This window comes from Notamacropus eugenii, chromosome 2, assembly GCF_028372415.1.
Source record: "Notamacropus eugenii isolate mMacEug1 chromosome 2, mMacEug1.pri_v2, whole genome shotgun sequence".
NCBI classification, from domain to species: Eukaryota; Metazoa; Chordata; class Mammalia; order Diprotodontia; family Macropodidae; genus Notamacropus; species Notamacropus eugenii.
In genome coordinates this window covers 425,011,345-425,028,658 of record NC_092873.1, presented here as the reverse complement: position 1 = coordinate 425,028,658, position 17,314 = coordinate 425,011,345, and the positions used below count along the sequence as shown (strand labels likewise).

Here is a 17,314-nt window from a genome sequence, read left to right as displayed (position 1 = left end):
TATGGAGCACTGGAGTTGGAGTTAGGAAAACCCAAGTTTGAAGCCTACTTCAGATATTTACTAGCTCTGTGATCTTGGGTATATCACTTACCCTCTTAATCTCAGTTTCTTTGCCTATAAGATGGGGATGGTAATAGCTCTCCTACCTCCTACCAAGATTGTAGAGTGGTTTTTTTTAAATAATGTAAAATATTTCTTTTTATTGAAATTATTTATTGAATGATAATGGTTTGACATCTGTTACCTTTCAATGTTTAGAATGGTTTCAGAGGCAGCTAGCTTGTGCAGTGGACAGAGTGCTAGACTTGTGGTTAGGAAGAGTTTGAATCTTGCTGCTTCAGATACTTACTAGCAGTAAGATTGTGGGCAAGTCATTTCACCTCTCTCAGCCTCAGTTTCCTTATCTGTAAAATGGGAATAATAGCACCTTCCTCATAGAGTTGTTATATTAAATGAAGTAACATTTGTGAAGCTCCTTGTAGACCTCAAAACTTTGTGTAAATGCTTATTATTATTATTGTTGTTGTTTAAAAATTTTTTTCCTCAAAAAACAAACAAACAAAATTTTGGCACTTAAAAGGATTATCTCAGCAGAATTTTCTGTGGGAATAATAATTGAAATTTTCATAGGACTTTATTGTTTGCAAAACACTTTACATACACTAGCTCTCATTTTGGCCTGTCCCTTTGAGCTGAGTAGTACAGGTAGATGAGAAAACTGAAGTTTGTAGAAGTTCATCAACTTGTCTACAATCACACTGTTAGGAAGTGCTAGGGGTAGGATTTGAACTGAGATCTTCCACAACCCACAAGCCCTGCTTTCACCTTAGAAGAGCTTGTTTACTCAGAATAATTCCTTCTTTCGTGGTTCTGGCTAAACTAGGTATAATTTGTTCCATGGGCTTTATTTTTTCTTTTTTGGAGGAAGAAGATCATAGAGGAAACACAAAGTATGCCTTATATTTAAATTAAAAAAAACTTAGTTTTTGTCAGATGTGCAGAAAAATTTTTTTTTAAAGATTAAAAGCTATATTTCCATATACTTTAAGGATATCTTATAGATGGATTATTATCAATAGTGTGATTATTACAGTGATATATATGTGCGTCTGTCTGAGGTATGTTTATCTGGGTGTGTGTATACACATATACACACATATCACAAATAATCTCCCTCTCTTAGCCTCCCCTATTCTCAAAGGATTAATTGCTCAGTAATTAGACCCTATGTATAGTAGGGTTTTATATATTGTTAAAGTCAATTATTAACCTGAATATAAAATACTGCTTCTTTTAGGTAGAATTTCACAAAATTATCTGAGACTGAGGATGAATACTGTACCATTGCAAAAAAAAAACAAACCAAAAAAGCCCCCAGCCTTCTAATCAATGATATGTAGGCATTCTTATCAGATAGGAAATTATTGGTACACTGTGCTATTTTCCAAGCAGAATAAAATTAAAAGAAAAAAATCTCAACTTTCTTCTTTTAGGGTACTTCTCTGTCCTTATACTACCTTATGTTCTTTGAATGGTCAAATTTCATTTGGGATGAAAATATTTATTGGAAATTGCATAAAGGAAAGAAGTGAGTCATTTGTTCTCCTTCTGCAGAATTCTAGGTAAAGCTTTGATGTGCAGTAAAGTAGCTATGGAGTTTTATATTCAGTTTGTATGAACAGTAAACAGAGCATCTAAAATAACCACTTGCACATTGCAACAAACACATCATCATTTGCTTAAAAAGAGTTATAATTACAGTTGACGAAGCATGGACACCATAAAAAATGCATTAGTTTGGCTTGACACATTAATTACCTGTTTTTGCAGATGTTTTTATGTATTGTTGTGTGAACAGTTTACAAAATAATTACAGGAAAGTCATATGGAAAATAAACTAAGTGGGTGGTTTCTCGCCTAAATATTTTCATTCATGTGAATCTGTGTGAGGCACAGCTGCTCTGTACCAAATGCAGAGAGATAGATGAGGATTCTCGAAGGGTTTTTATTAGAAGGTCTCCGTCATCAGCATTACCACATTTTTATATCTTTAGCAGCATAGTTTTTAAACATTAAAATGACAGGGTTGATTTAATCCCAGTGATCAAAGAATAAGCTTTGATCTTGATCAGAAAAAATGTAAGTATCTGTAAGATCTCAACACCCCCCCTCCCCCCCAACCTCCCCCAAACCAAACAAAACATCTAAATGGGAAAAGCATTGCTAGTTTATGGTTTTTTTTTAATTTTTATATATATATATTTTTTATTTAACTTTTAACATTTATTTTCACAGAATTTTGGGTTACAAATTTTCTCTCCTTTTCTCCCCTCCCCCCCCCCCCAAACCCAAGCATTCTAATTGCCCCTGTGACCAATCTGCTCTCTCCTCTATCCTCTCTCCCTGTGCATGTCTCTGTCTTCTCTTTTGTCCTGTAGGGCCAGATAGCTTTCTTGACCCCTTAACCTGTATTTCTTGTTACCCAGTGGTAAGAACATTACATTTGGTCCTAACACTTTGAGTTCCATCTTCTTTAGCTCCCTCCCTCCCCAACCCTTCCCCTTGGAAGACAAGCAATTCAATATAGGCCAAATCTGTTTAGTTTTGCAAATGATTTCCATACTAGTTGTGTTGTATAGGACTAACTATATTTCCCTCCATCCTATCCTGTCCCCCATTACTTCTATTTTCTTATGGTCCTTTCCCTCCCCATGAGTGTCGACCTCGGATTGCATTCTCCTCCCCATGCCCTCCCCTCCGTCCTCCCCCCCACCCTGCTTGTGCCCCTGTCCCCCACTCTCCTGTATTATGAGATAGGTTTTCCTATCAAAATGAGTGTGCATTATATTCTTTCCTTTAGTGGAATGTGATGAGAGTAGACCTCATGTTTTTCTCTTGCCTCCCCTCTTTATCCCACCACTAATAAGTCTTTTGCTTGCCTCTTTTATGAGAGATAATTTGCCCCATATAACTTCTCCCTTTCTCCTCCCAATATTTCTCTCTCACTGCTTGATTTCATTTTTTTTTGAAGATATGATCCCATCCTCTTCAGTTCACTCTGTGCACTCTGTCTCTATGTATGTGTGCGTGTGTGCATGTGTGTGTGTGTGTACTCCCACCCAGTACCCAGATACTGAAATGTTTCAAGAGTTACAAATATTGTCTTTCCATGTAGGAATGTAAACAGTTCAACTTTAGTAAGTCCCTTATGACTTCTCTTTGCTGTTCACCTTTTCATGGTTCTCTTCATTCTTGTGTTAGAAAGTCAAATTTTCTTTCTAGCTCTGGTCTTTTCATCAGGAAAATTTGAAAATCCTCTATTTCATTGAAAGACCATTTTTTCTCCTGAAGTATTATACTCAGTTTTGCTGGGTAGGTGATTCTTGGTTTTAGTCCTAGTTCCTTTGACTTCTGGAATATCCTATTCCATTCCCTTCGATCCCTTAATGTAGAGGGTGCTAGATCTTGTGTTATCCTGATTGTATTTCCACAATACTTGAATTGTTTCTTTCTAGCTGCTTGCAATATTTTCTCTTTCACCTTGGAATTCTGTAATTTGGCCACAATGCTCCTAGGAGTTTCTCTTTTTGGATCTCTTTCATGCGGTGTTCTGTGGATTCCTTGAATATTTATTTTGCCCTCTGGTTCTAGAATCTCAGGGCAGTTTTCCTTGATAATTTCATGGAAGATGATGTCTAGGCTCTTCTTTTGATCATGGTTTTCAGGTAGTCCCAGAATTTTTACATTGTCTCTCCTGATTCTATTTTCCAGGTCAGTTGTTTTTTCCAATAAGATATTTCACATTATCTTCCATTTTTCGAATCTGCACGCTATGTTCTGTGATATCTGTCTTTCTCATAAAGGCCTTAGCGTCCATCTGTACCAATCCAGTTTTGAAAGATCTGTTTTCTTCAGTGAGCTTTTGAATCTCCTTTTCCATTTGGTTAATTCTGCTTTTGAAAGCATTCTTCTCCTCATTGGCCCCTTGCACCTCCCTTGCCAACTGAGTTAGGCTAGTTCTCAAGGTGCCAATTTCTTCAAGATTTTTTTGGTTCTCCTTTAGCAGGGAGCTGATCTGCTTTTCATGCTTCTCCCTCATTCCTCTCATTTCTCTTCCCAGTCTTTCCTCCACCTCTCTAACTTGATTTTCAAAATTCCTCTTGAGCTCTTCCATGGCCCGAGCCCATTGGGTGGGCTGGGACACAGAATCCTCGATTTCTGTGTCTTTGCCTGATGGCAAGCATTGTTCCTCCCCATCAGAAAGGAGGGGAGGAAGTGTCTTTTCTCCGGTAAAGTACCCTTCACTAGTTTTATCTCTTTTCCCTTTTCTGGGCATTCTCCCCAGCCCGTGACTTGACCTCTGAATGTTCTCCTCACACACTCCTCGCCTCCTGGTCCTCCCAGCCAGCGTTTGGGAACTGAGATTCAAATGCTGCTTCCCGCCTTAGGATTTTTGGCGGGGGCAGGGCTGCTATTCAGTGTGAGAATTAAGTTCAGGTGGTCAGGGGCAGGGCCGCCTCTCTGGCTCAGTTCCCTCTGGGGGTTTATGCACAGACCTTCCACAATGGATCCAGGCTCCCACCCGTTTGGGGAGCCCCTGTCTGCAGCTGCCTCTCAGCTTCTATCTCCTGGGGGGGCCCGAGCCATGGGGGCACCCCACTCCCCTCTCGACCCGCCAAAGACACTCTCTCACCTACCCCCGTCAGTCACCTGTTGGTGGGGGGGCTTGTGCCGCCGCTGGAGATCCCGTCTCTGGAGCCTTCTCGGAGCCGCCGCCGCAGGTCCGGGCTGGGCTCTGCGTCTGCAGCGCGACGGACCTTTTGCGAGAGGTTTGCAGGTCCCTCTGTGGGTGGAGGGACCCACGTGGCCGCTGGAGATCCTGTCCCCGTAGCCCGCTCGGATCTTTTCCTCACGGTGTTGCTGCCCCCGCGGCAGGGCTGCCCTCTGCTCCCCGTCCCGGCGCCCAGTCCACGGCACGAAGGACCCCCCGTGAGAGGTTTGGAGGTCTCCGGAACAGAAATCTCCCTCGCTCCAATATTCCGTGGTCTCTGGGTGCAGAATTCACCCTGGGTTGGTCCCCTCTAGCCGTTCTGTGGTTTGTGGGTTCGGAGCTGTGTGTATGTGCGTCTTTCTACTTCGCCATCTTGGCTCCGCCCCGCTAGTTTATGTTGAATGAGTTGAAAGAATAGTAGTAACGACTTACCAAAGTCTTTGAGAAAAAGTTCAATGTTTATTTCTCATTTATTTAAGTTATTGAACTTCAATCACTTTCTGTTGTTACCAGATTTATGAGACAGGGATGTTTTTAGCCACCTTTCTATCCCCCATAAATACCATGTGTGTAGTATACACATGAATCAGTGTTTGTTGAATGATAATAGTTTTATATCTGTTACCCGAAAATGCATGTTTATGAAATTTATGAGCAGGTAGCCTTGTGCTGTATTGACCATGCCTCTTTTTTTCTTTTTTTGTAAGCATACGATAAGAGGAAGGCTGGTAGTGATGAACAGAATAGAAAGGGTGAAATAAACTGTTCTTCCTGTCAAATTGGAAGTCCCTGATGCATGTGGCTGGAGTTTTTCTGTATATGTGATGGTTCCTAATTGTGATACCTTGTAATAAAGGATTTAGGTAATATGTATCATTGCCGCTGGTCATAATAGTTGGAGGGATAACATATCCTTAAACAGATAAGATTAGAGATTATGACATATGTGAGAAAGGAGACTGTATTGGTAGAAGATGTATTCCCTGATCCTGGAGGCTAATTTAGAAAGGAATAGGGAGCCTAGGAATGTTTCTCATGTTGTGAATTGAGTTGGATCCTGAAATGGGCTCCTGTAATTACTTATTTTGGGTGTGGTGTGGTAAATCATTTTAAACAATTCAAAGCATTTAAAAATAGACTCAGAGTTTGCATTCTTTATCCTAGTAACTCATTATCTTAAAAGTTTTACAAATTTTTGAATGAAAGGAATAATTTACAATCAGTAAATCTATTGATTTTTCTAGAAAACACTGTATGCATCTGTGTCCAAGAGGTTTTACAAAGCAATTGTATTTGGCTTCAGGTTCTGAAAAGTTTTGTTAATAGGACCTAACTCAAATCCAACGAGTAGAAATAGTTGCAGGTCTATCAGTATGCCAACGATACAATTGTCACTGATGGTAGTGTTTGCTAAATAGATTATTTCCAGCTCATTCTGGCCTCTTCTTTGAGAGTAGATTTTCTTTCTGTCTTTTAAAAGAGTGTGCATTTCATACTTACCTCCTTTTTTTCCTCTAATCATCCTTGCCTGCATGTTAATCTTTAAAAATACCTAATTTTGGAACATAAGGGAAACTTTGGGGCAGTGATTTTTCTTGGAAAAGGTTATCCTCATTAAGGAATTGACCAAGAGTTTTTCTAAGGGAGCAGTTAGTGTATGATTATTTTTTGGGGCAGTTTCCTTTTTAATCCCAAGTAAGTGAGAGAGATTATGTATAGAGAAGAAGGAAATTGTAAAATGTAAGAGAAGACTGTCTTTGATTACATTCAACATTCATGTCATCTACAAGTGAGCCAGTATCCTTCACTCTTATAGAAAGCACAAAAGTTTTTAAGTAGCATTGAAAACAAACATAATTGAAGGAGTGTTTAGGCATGAATTTCAACAGCTTTTTTTTTCTTCTATGCTTAGGAAACTCTGAGAACTTCTGGGTGCTATAGAGTGCTTGGTTTAAGAAACTGTTAGCTGAGGATTGGTTAAATGCTAATGGAAAGATAATTCCCTGGCTGACCAGTTCATGTGTACACTGAAAGGCTGTTGGCTCCCGAGTCATGGTAGATGTGCAGAACCATAAATCACTTTTCTTTTCAAGGTTGTCTTTTGTTGTCAGAACACTTAGGATGATACAGAGATGGTGAAAGAGACCTAAAAAAATAAAATGTTATTAAATATAATAGACTAGCACTTAAAAAATCTACAACCACCAAGGCCATTTCAGAAAACTATATGCCTTTATGAGACTGAAGTTGTAAAACAAAACAAAACAAAACAAAGCAGGTTGTTTTGGATATTCTTTCTTATGTGATGGACGTTAGTGATAACCATGCACACTTGACAAAGGTAGATTACAGATATTATAGAATGTATGTGAGGTAAAGTCCGAGGAGAGACTGATAAAAAGATAAAATATGATACAGGGACAAAGTAACAGAATTAGGAGACCTAATTTTTATTTTTGACTCCAAAAGTAACTTTTATTTTTCGTTACATAAGTATTTATTAAATATGAATGACATGCCAGACCCTGTGCTAAGTGATGAGAACACAAAGACAAAAAACAATAATCTCTGTCCTTACGGAGTTTACATTCTCTTTTGGGTTCAGTTATTAAGCATTTATTTTCTCTTTCTATCAACCTCACCTTGCCAGACCCCAAAAGGGAAAAAAATACAAAACCCTTATAAAAAATAATCATAGTCAAGTAAAACAAATTCTGTTATTAGCCATGAACAAAAATATCTCATTCTTCTTATTAGTCTGTCTTCTCTTTGACATGACATTCTTCATCATTCGTCCTTTGGAGTCATGATTTATCATTGTGTTGTTCCTAGGTCTTAAGTCTTTCAGAACTTTATGTTTTCACATTATGGGTGTTGTATTATAAATTATTTTCTTGCTTCTGCTCAATTTACTCATAATAGGTCTTTTTAGGTTTCTCTGAAACTGTTTTTTTTTTCTGGACAAATATTCTCTTATATTCGTATACTGTAATTGGTTAGCTTTCTTCAGTTGACAGACATATCTTTAGTTTTCACTTCTTTGCTACAATAGAGTCACATCAATAAGCATTAAGTGCCTATGTAAGTGCCAGACACTGTGCTAGTATTGAGGATTATGAAGAAAGGGAAACACAGTCACTGTCCTCAGGAAGCTCACATTCTAAGGAGAGCTCATGTAAACAACCAGGTACATGCAAGATAGGTAGAACATAACTTGGAGATAATCTTAGAGTTAAGGCACTAGCTTTGGAGGGCTCCATGAAGGGCTTCTTACAGAAGGTGGGATTTTAGCTGAGACTTGAAAGAAACCAGAGAAGCCAAGAGGCAGAGATTAGAAGGAAAAGAATTCTGAGCATGAGGGTCAGCCAGGGAAAATGCATAGTGGAGGTAGTTGGAATATCTCCTGGGAGGAAGAGCAAGGAGACCATTGTCACTGGATTATAGTACACGTATTAGGGAGTAAAATGAAAGAGACTGGAAAAGGGGGCAGATTATTAAGGGCTTAAAATCCAGTAATAGGAAGCCACTAGAGTTTATTGAATGGGAGCGAGGATGACATAGTCAGACCTGAACTTCAGGAAGGTCATTATGATACCTGAGTGAAGGATGGACTGGAGGGATGAGAGACTTGAGGTAGGGAGACCAAGTAGTAGATTATTGCAGTAGTCCAGGTATGAAGTTGTGAGAGTCTGCCTGCACCATGGGGATGGCAGTGTCAGAAGAGAGAAGAGAGAGCATACAAGAGATGTTGGAAAGTAGAATCAAAAGTTCTTGGTAATAGATTATATATAGAAGAGGAGAGAGAGAGAGATACAGAGAGAGAGAGAAACTGAGGATGGCATCTAGGTTGAGCCTGGGTGACTAAAAAGGTAGTGGTACCTTCAACAGTTAAAAGAAAGGACAAGGCAAGACTTGTGGGGGAAAGATAATAGGTTCAATTTTAGACCTGTTGAATTTAAGATTTCTGTGGAACATCCAGTTTTAGATGTCCAGTAGGCAGTTGGGCATGTAAGACTTGAGGTCAAGAGAGAGTTCTGAGAATCTTCTTCATATAGATGATTAAGAAACTGATGAGATATCCAAGTGAGATAGTATAGAGGGAGATGAGAAGATCCAGGACAGAGCCTTGGGAGATATGTGACCTGGATGAAGACCAAGGAAAAGACACTGAGAGAGAATGGTTTGACAGGTAGGAGAAGAATCAGAAAAATCAGAGAACAGTGTCAAAAAAACTAAAGAGGAGAGTATGGAAAAGAGGGTAGCTTAAAAATTTAAAAAACCACCACAACCATTTCATAAAACTACATGCCTTTATGAGACTAAAGTTAACTACATGCCTTTATGAGACTAAAGTTATAAAACTAGACAAAATAGCAACAAAAATAGGTTGATTTGGATATTCTTTCTTATGTGATGGAACCTAGTGATAACCGTACATGCTTGATGATGTCAAAGGCTGCAAAAAGATTAAGAAAAATGAGGCTTGAGAAAAGGTCATTAGGTTTGACAATTAAGAAATGATTCATTGGTAACTTTGAGGAGAGCAGTTTCAACTTGGATCTGAAGCTAGACTATTCACATTTGAAAAGAGAGTGAGGGAAAAGGAAGTGTAGGTATTGATTTTAGATGGCCTTCTCAAGAAGTTTTTCTCCCAGAGAGATGAGAGGCTATGTAAGACAATAATTAGCTGGGATGAAGTGAGAGTTTTTTGAGAATCAGAGAGAGAGATACAGGCATGCTTGTAGGCAGCAATGGAAGCAGAGTGTGTGTGTGTATATATATGTATATATATGTATATGCATATGTGTGTATATGTATATACACACACGTATATGTGTATGTATGTATACATACATACATATGTTGAGAGAGAGAGAGAGATTAAGGATTAGTGAGAGAATGAGGATGATAGAGGGTCAGTCAACTGGAAAAGATGGAAAGGAATTGGGTAAAGGGTGCATGACGAGGGATTTTCCTTGACAGGAGAAGGACTATCTTTTCCTGTGTGTTAGGGGTAAGATGTAAGATGAGGAGTGAAAAAGAGAGAGCTCTCCAGGAATGGCTTCAAATTTTTCAGGGAAATATGAGGCAAGATTCTCAGCTCAGAGAGTGGGAAAAGAGGCCCCATGGGAGGTTTGAGGAATGATGAGCAAATTTCAGAAAAACCACAGTGGTGAGTGTGGTAGTAAATTGATTAGGGAGGTACAAAGTGATTGTCTTGCTGGCCAGGGGCTGCTTGAGTATGAGTAGTAGACCCATTCACCATAGCTTTGTGTTTTTTCCTACCTACTTTTGGTATCACTTAAATAGTAATGAAGGCAGTGGATAGTGGTTGTAATCCAAGGCTGGTATTTATCAGGGCAAAGTTGATGATAGCATGAAAGGGCAAGAGACTTCAGTCTAGGGGATAATGCAGAGTTGGTACATCAAAGAATCAAAATAGAAACGGGAGACGAGTATAACTAACATAGGAGTGATAACCTGTGAAAGAACTAAGGGGTAGAAACATTGATTGTCATGGTGAAGACAAAGAATGGTTTTAGGGGTTGGAGGTCAGAGGGGAAGATGGAATTATGGTCAGATAAAAGAATTTCACAGCTCATGAATATAGAAATAGAACACATGCTTGATGGCAAGATCAATAAGATGACTACCTTTTTGTACTTGAGGTGCAGTGGAGGAGAAGGTCGTGGGAAATGAGTAAATTTAGAAACTGGAATGATAGCATGTTTGAAAAAATACACACATGCGCATGTATGTGTATGTATGTATGACTAGTGGCAAAGATCCCTAGTATGAGGGCTGGAGTTAGCAAAAAAAGAAAAAGACCGCTATCTAGCCACTGAATGACCTGAGGGAGGAAGGAGAGTATCCTAGGGATTGATAAATAGCTACCATAACCTTGATTGAGTGATAAATATGGATTGAATAAACCTCAAAGGGGAGGTTACTAAATGATAGAGAAAGAGTCTGAAATTGGTGATAGGGAGCAAGGAGTATTCCAAATCCCCTACCATGAGCAATGTGTTAGGAGGTATCAATGAAAGTACTACCAGGGCTGAAAAAGGTGACCAGGGATGCCTTGTCATAAGGAAAGAGCCAATGAGTCAAAGGAGATAGGAGAAGTGAGGAAGGGAGAAGATTTAATATGAAATCAAGTTTGTTACCTATGGAATAGCATTCTAGAGAGCATAGTGGAAGGGTAGGTAGGGCAAATCTGATATGAGATTTTGGAAGGATTGTTGATAGGCGATGAAAGAAAAGGGAGTAGGCAATGGACACGTGGAAGAGAGTTTGTACAGTTATAGCAAGTATGTTCCAAGTAAGTGAGTATGGGGAGTGGTTGGCTGGGAGTATGCTTACCATTAAGCAGTGAGTTCAGGGAGGCAACTCATTTGGAGGTGATAGATTCAAGAGGCTGGACTGATGGTGGGGAGTGTACAGTGTAGCTATACTTCTCACAGTCTGGAGTCTCCCCAATTACTGATTTGGTGACAGGGTTCTTCTCAGGGTTCCAGGCTACCCAATGCAGTAAATGTTTCTTAACCTCTATTATGTGCCAGGTACTGTGTAAAGTCCTGGGGACACAATTAATAAAATATCCCTGCCCTCAAGGAGCTTATGGTCTAATTGGGGAGGGAGACAACACACAAAAGGAGGCTGTCAGTGTAGAGGTAGAAAGTGATCACTGTGTACCTGTGGAATGTTCTAAGAGGAAAGCAAGCAGCATGACTGTGATGTTGGATGATGGCTTGGTGCTGAATGGGCCAGGCAACCAATATGGACTTGGAGTAGATAGGACAAAAAGAGTGACTACAAATATTTTTGTTCATATTGAACCTTTTATTCTTTCTTTTGTCTCTTTGGTATATAGGCCTAGAAGTGATATTGCTGGCTTAAAGAACATGTACACTTTAGTAACTTTTTTGGACGTAGTTCTAATTTATCCTCCAGAATGGCAGTATCAGTTCACAACTCCACCAAATATTCTTGTTTTTCTGAGACCCTCCAAAGTTTGTCATTTCTTTTTTGTCAACTTTGCCAATTTGATGGCTGTGAGATAGAACTGAGGGCTTGCTTTAATTTGCATTTGACTCAGTTCTTTTAATAAGACCTTTAATAGAGAAACCCCGCAGAGATTTTTTTTCCCATTTGTTTTCTTGTTAATCTTAGCTACATTGGATTTATTTGTGCAAAAAATATAATCAGAATTGTCCACTTTTATGTTCTGCTGCACTCACTACCTCTTGTTTGGTCATGAATTTTTCCTTTTCCATAGATCTGAAAGGCAATTTCCTTCTCATTCCTCTTAATTTTGTTTATGGTGTGACCTGTTATGTCTAGGTCAGGGGTAGGGAACCTGTGACCTCAAGGCCCCATGTGACCTCAAAGCTGCAGATACCCCACCCCTGGTCTAGATCATACTATCCCTGTTTGGAACTTATCTTGGTATATGGTATGCAATGTTGATCTAAATCTAATTCTTGTCAGACTGTTTTCTTTTTTTTTCTGAGCCCTTACCCCTGTAGTTTAGGTCTTTGCGTTTATTGACTACCAGGTTAATTTCCTGCTAATAAACCTCAAAATTTTAACCAGTACCAACTTATTTTGATGATTGCTGCTTTGTAGAATAGTTTGAGATGTAGTACTACTAAATTTTCTTTCTTCCCACTTTTTTTCATTATTTCCTTTCAGATTTTTTTACCTTTTTGTTACTCTAGATGAATTTTATTATTTTTTATAGCTTTTTTTTAAAGTAAGCTGTTGGTAGTTTGATTGGTATGGAACTAAACAATTATTTTGGTAGCACTGCCATTTTTATTGCATTGACTCAGCCTGATCTTGAGCAATTAATATTTCTCTAATTTAGTTGTGTTTTTATTATTGTAAACAATGTTTTGTAGTAATATCCATATAATTTCCATGTGATTCTTGGTAAGTGAACTTTCTAACATTTTATACATTCTGTTATACATTATTTTAAATGGAATTTCTCTTTATCTCATTGCTAGATTTTTTATATATTTGTTATATGTTACAGTATGTTTATTATATCATCAGAAATATTGATTTGTGTGACTCATATTACGCAACTTTACTGAGGCTATTATTTCAGTTAAATTTTTGGTTGACTGTCTACGGTTCTTTAAATATATCATTGTATCATGTGAAAAATTAATTTTGTTTCTTCATTGTCTACACTTTTTCACCATTTTTTCCCTCCTACTTATTGCTATAGGTAGTCTTTCTAGCACTGCGTCAAATGGAAGTGGTGACAGTGGACATTCTTGCTTTGCCCTTAACTGGAAAATTTTCTATTTCATAGAATTCTGGCTCTTGACTACTTTGCCATGTTAAGGAAAAGCCCATTTATTTTTATGTTTTCTAGGACTTTTAATGTAAATATATATTGTATTTTGTAAAAATCCTTTTCTGTTTGTGTTAATAGAATCACATGATTTTGATTGTTCTTGCCATTAATATAGTTGGTTATATTTATAGTTTTCCTAATAATAAAACAACCTTACTCTTTTTGGTATAATTCCAACCTGGTTATAGTGTATGATCTTTGTGATGTTGTTAGAACCTTTTTACTAATATTTTCATTAACATTTATGCATTGTTGTTCATTAAATATATTGTTTTGTAGTTTTCTTTCTCTCTTTCTCTATTCAGGCTCTCCCAAATGATATTTGTATTACTGAAGGAATTTGATGAGTCCTAATTGGTTTGCATAATATTGAATTAATTGTTTTTCTAATGTTTGGTAGAATTAACTTTTAAATGCATTTGGTCTTATAAGTTTTTTTTCCCTTGGGAGTTAATTTATGGCATATTCAGTTCATTTTTCTGAAATTGGCTTGTTTAAATTCACTGTTCTTGTTTTTTTAATTTGAATATTTTGTATTTTTTATAAATTTTTATCTCTAAGTTATCAGTTTTGTTGGCATGTAGTTGGGTAAAATAGTTTCTAATATTCTTCATTTGTTGTGAATTCGTTCTCTTTTCTTTTTTGCTTTTTAATCAAGTTAATTCCTGGTTTATCTATTCATGATTGAAAAAGAAACTAGTGCCTAAATTTTATTTATTCATTTTGATTTTCAATTTGTTAATTTCTTTTATTTTCAAGATTTCTTTTTTGCTTTATATTTGGAGTTTTAAAGTTTGTTGTTTTTTTGTTCCTTAACCAATTTTTTTTCTCTTTTTTGGTAAGTTTTCCTCCATGAACTGCTTGAATTGCAAAATTTTTGTATGTTGTCTCGTTGTCATTATCTTTAGTGAAAAGATGCATCATTTCTACAACTTGTTCGTTAATCCACCAGTTGTTTAGGATTAAGCTATTTGTCTCTATTTGATTTTTAATTCTCTCTTCAGTGGCCATTTATGGAATATAATTTTTATTGAGTTGTGGTTTGTAAAGTATGTATTTAATGTTATTACTTTCCTGAATTTGTTTATAAGATTTTTATGCCTTACATATGGTAGGTTTTTGTAGAGGTGCCATAAACAGCTGCGAATGTGCATACTCCTTTTCTCCCTGTTCAACAGATGCTAGATGTCTGTCCTATCTTGTTTTTCTAAAAATTCTGTTTAAAGAATCCTTAACTTCATTCTTTAGTTTTTATTATATTCATGTAGTTCTGAAAGGGTACGTTGAAGTCCTTTATTATCATTTTACTTTCTATTTCTTCTTATTGCACAGTTGACTTTGAGTACTTCAGTGGATAAATAACTTAATAGTTTTTTGTTTTCTTCTTTTTTGTGAATGAAAAATAGTCTTAATTTTCAAAGAAATCCTTGAATGAGAAGGCATTTCCAGATCAGTCATATATACTAATATCTGATTGCTTATGTAATATGAAGCCATAGATTTAGAGCTGAAAGGGTTTGTAGAGATCATCTAGTTCAGTCTCCTCCTTTTATAGGAAATTGAGGTCCAGCCTGACCTAGTTCTACTCTCTGGGCCTGCTGCTCTTGTTTTTCTTGTGTTTCTTTGTCACTGTTTTTATGTGTGTTTCTTTGTATATTTATCTCTTTTTTTTCCTGGATCTCTCTTTTTTTGCACCTGGGATCACCCATCCCATAATATCTTTCTCTTTTGCCCTTTGTACTAGAATTCCTTTAACACAGGATCCTACATCTTGAACTACAAAGGACCTTAGAAACTATAATCCAGGTTCCTCATTTTACTGATGGAGAAACTGAGGCTGAGTTGCCAGGTCACTGATCTCCTTTGCAGCATTATCAGCTTTCCCCTTCACATTAAGATTCTCTGCCTGTCAGGACTCTGTCCTGGGCCTATTCTTTTCATTTAATGTTGTCTTTCTTGATGGCCTCATTACATTTTGTGCCCATTACTCATTGTGCCTTTGCAAAATAGTCTGTACTTAGTCTGTTCGTTGAGTTGATTTTAATTGCCCAGGTTCATAGAATTATTAAGTAACAGAGCTGAGTTGCTAGCCCAAGTCATACTATACTAGGCTGCCCTAGTTCCTCAAAGCTCCTGCTTTTGGGGATAAGATTCTTCACTTTCCCCTTTAGTGTAAGAATCTGAGGTTAAGGGAGAGGAAGGGGAAAAAGAACAAAGTAGAAAGTGCACTGCAGAGAACAAAAGAAATCTTACAAGGAAGCAAAGAAAAAATGGACAGTTCTCAACACAGTATGTAATATTTATCATACAGGGTTTTTATGAAATGAAAATGTATTGCTATATATTTTGAATCCTCTCTTATGTTCTGTGCACATGACATGCTTTTTTTTTTCTTATTTTGTATTTGTTTCAATATTTAAGTTTAAGATTTGTGGGTTTTTTTTTTCTATCCTGTATTTGAGTTTTGGTGTTTGAATCTAAAAAAAAAAGAATCTGAGGGAAGGCAGTTTCTTTCTCACAGTTCTCACAGAAAACTATCTATCCCCCTCCATCCTCTCTTTCCCTGAACACATCCATACCCACACTCACACCCACATCTACACCCACACCCACACCAGGGTCCCAGGCTACAACTTGTAGTGTGCTAATGTTCCTCCTTGCCTTGGGACTGTGACCTGGAACTATGTATGGACAGTATGATGGAGTCTTGCACCCACTGTTAGCAGAAAGTACTGTTAATATCCTTCTGACAAGTTGTCCCACCCCATGCTGTCTGTGGGCTGGGAGTTCTAGAAGTCATTGCTCCTAATTCAGTCACCCCCATTGCCTGCTGCTGCTTTGCAGGGTGGGGTCTGTGTTGGACTGCTCTGCACTCTGACCCCAATGAGACAGACCTTTCTCGATTACTTTGTTGTCTTGGGTTGGAAAATTGTTTCACCCCAATCCTTGTTTTGGTTCTATGGCTCCAAAATTTGTGTTGAGGTATTATTTTAAAATTGTTTGGAGGGGAATTTGGGAGAGCTCAGGTGAATTGCTGCCTTTACTGTATCATCTTGGCTCTGCCTCCCTACTTTTCTATTCTTGATGTCTTTTCTAATAAACATGGACACATGCACACACACACACACACAGACACATTTTAAATTCCAGTGTTGAAATCAACAAGACATTAAGTATGATAAAACTAACAATAGTGTCATTATCTAATCACATTATCTATCTGCATATATGCATACATTTGAGAAATAGCAAAATAATTTTAAAAATTAATTTTAAATCATTTTAGGCAGGAAAAATATGATATAATGAAAAGATCACTGTATTTTGAATCATAAGATCTAGATTCTTTCTCCATTTTGTTTTTCCTCTGTAGATGGTTAGATCAAACTACTGAGGTAATGGATTGTACCTTGTATTCCAAGCCATGATGCTACTGGCATGAGGCCATCAGCACACAGCAGTATTTGGAAGACCTCACCCTCTGCAGCAGGGTTTTCTGCACAGAGTTCTATGAACTTGTTTACAAAATGTTTCAGTATAGTTCATGGGTTCTGAAAATTCTATGCTTCTGTTGAAAATTATTTATCTGTAAAGTATTAGCAGCATGTGGCAATATTTAATATTTGTTATTCATGTAATCTGATATATTTTTGAAGTATATGATAAATTGATTTTCACAAACAAGTTAGCATGATTATCTCCACTTTGCATCTAGAAAAGAAACTACATATCTTGAGTTTTGCAAATTCTTTTCCCCAGTTAAAGTCAGAAACAGATAGACACTTCACTAGTGATTGGAGGAGAGTATTGGGTGTATAATGTCCAAAGTCCATCCATTTCTGTTTTAAAAGTCTGTAATTCTATGAATTATCATTAATTAGAAGGGAGTGATAAAAGTCATTGGTCTAGAGTAAAAAGAGCTGTGAAAGAGATTGCCTTTTTTAATATCAGTAGTAATATTGTGGAAGGAATTTGGTATGTGGCAGAGAAAAGCAAACATTAAAAAAGAGATTATTTCCAAAAAGGAGAAATGACCCAGATATGTGTGGTGAATAATGTTGAAATTGAAGAGCCTCTTACTAGGTGGATGAGCTTGAACAAATCATCCATTAGATTGTGAGTTCTTGAAGTCAATGAATGTTTTTGCTTTTCTTTGTATTTTTGGCACTTAA

The 17,314-nt window shown here is 37.3% G+C and overlaps 1 protein-coding gene across 5 annotated transcripts in view; it reads left to right on the top strand.

Moving 5' to 3' along the window:
• Positions 1-17,314, top strand: part of RPS6KC1 (ribosomal protein S6 kinase C1) — a 213,768-nt gene that overhangs the window by 102,365 nt on the left and 94,089 nt on the right. The window lies entirely within an intron of this gene.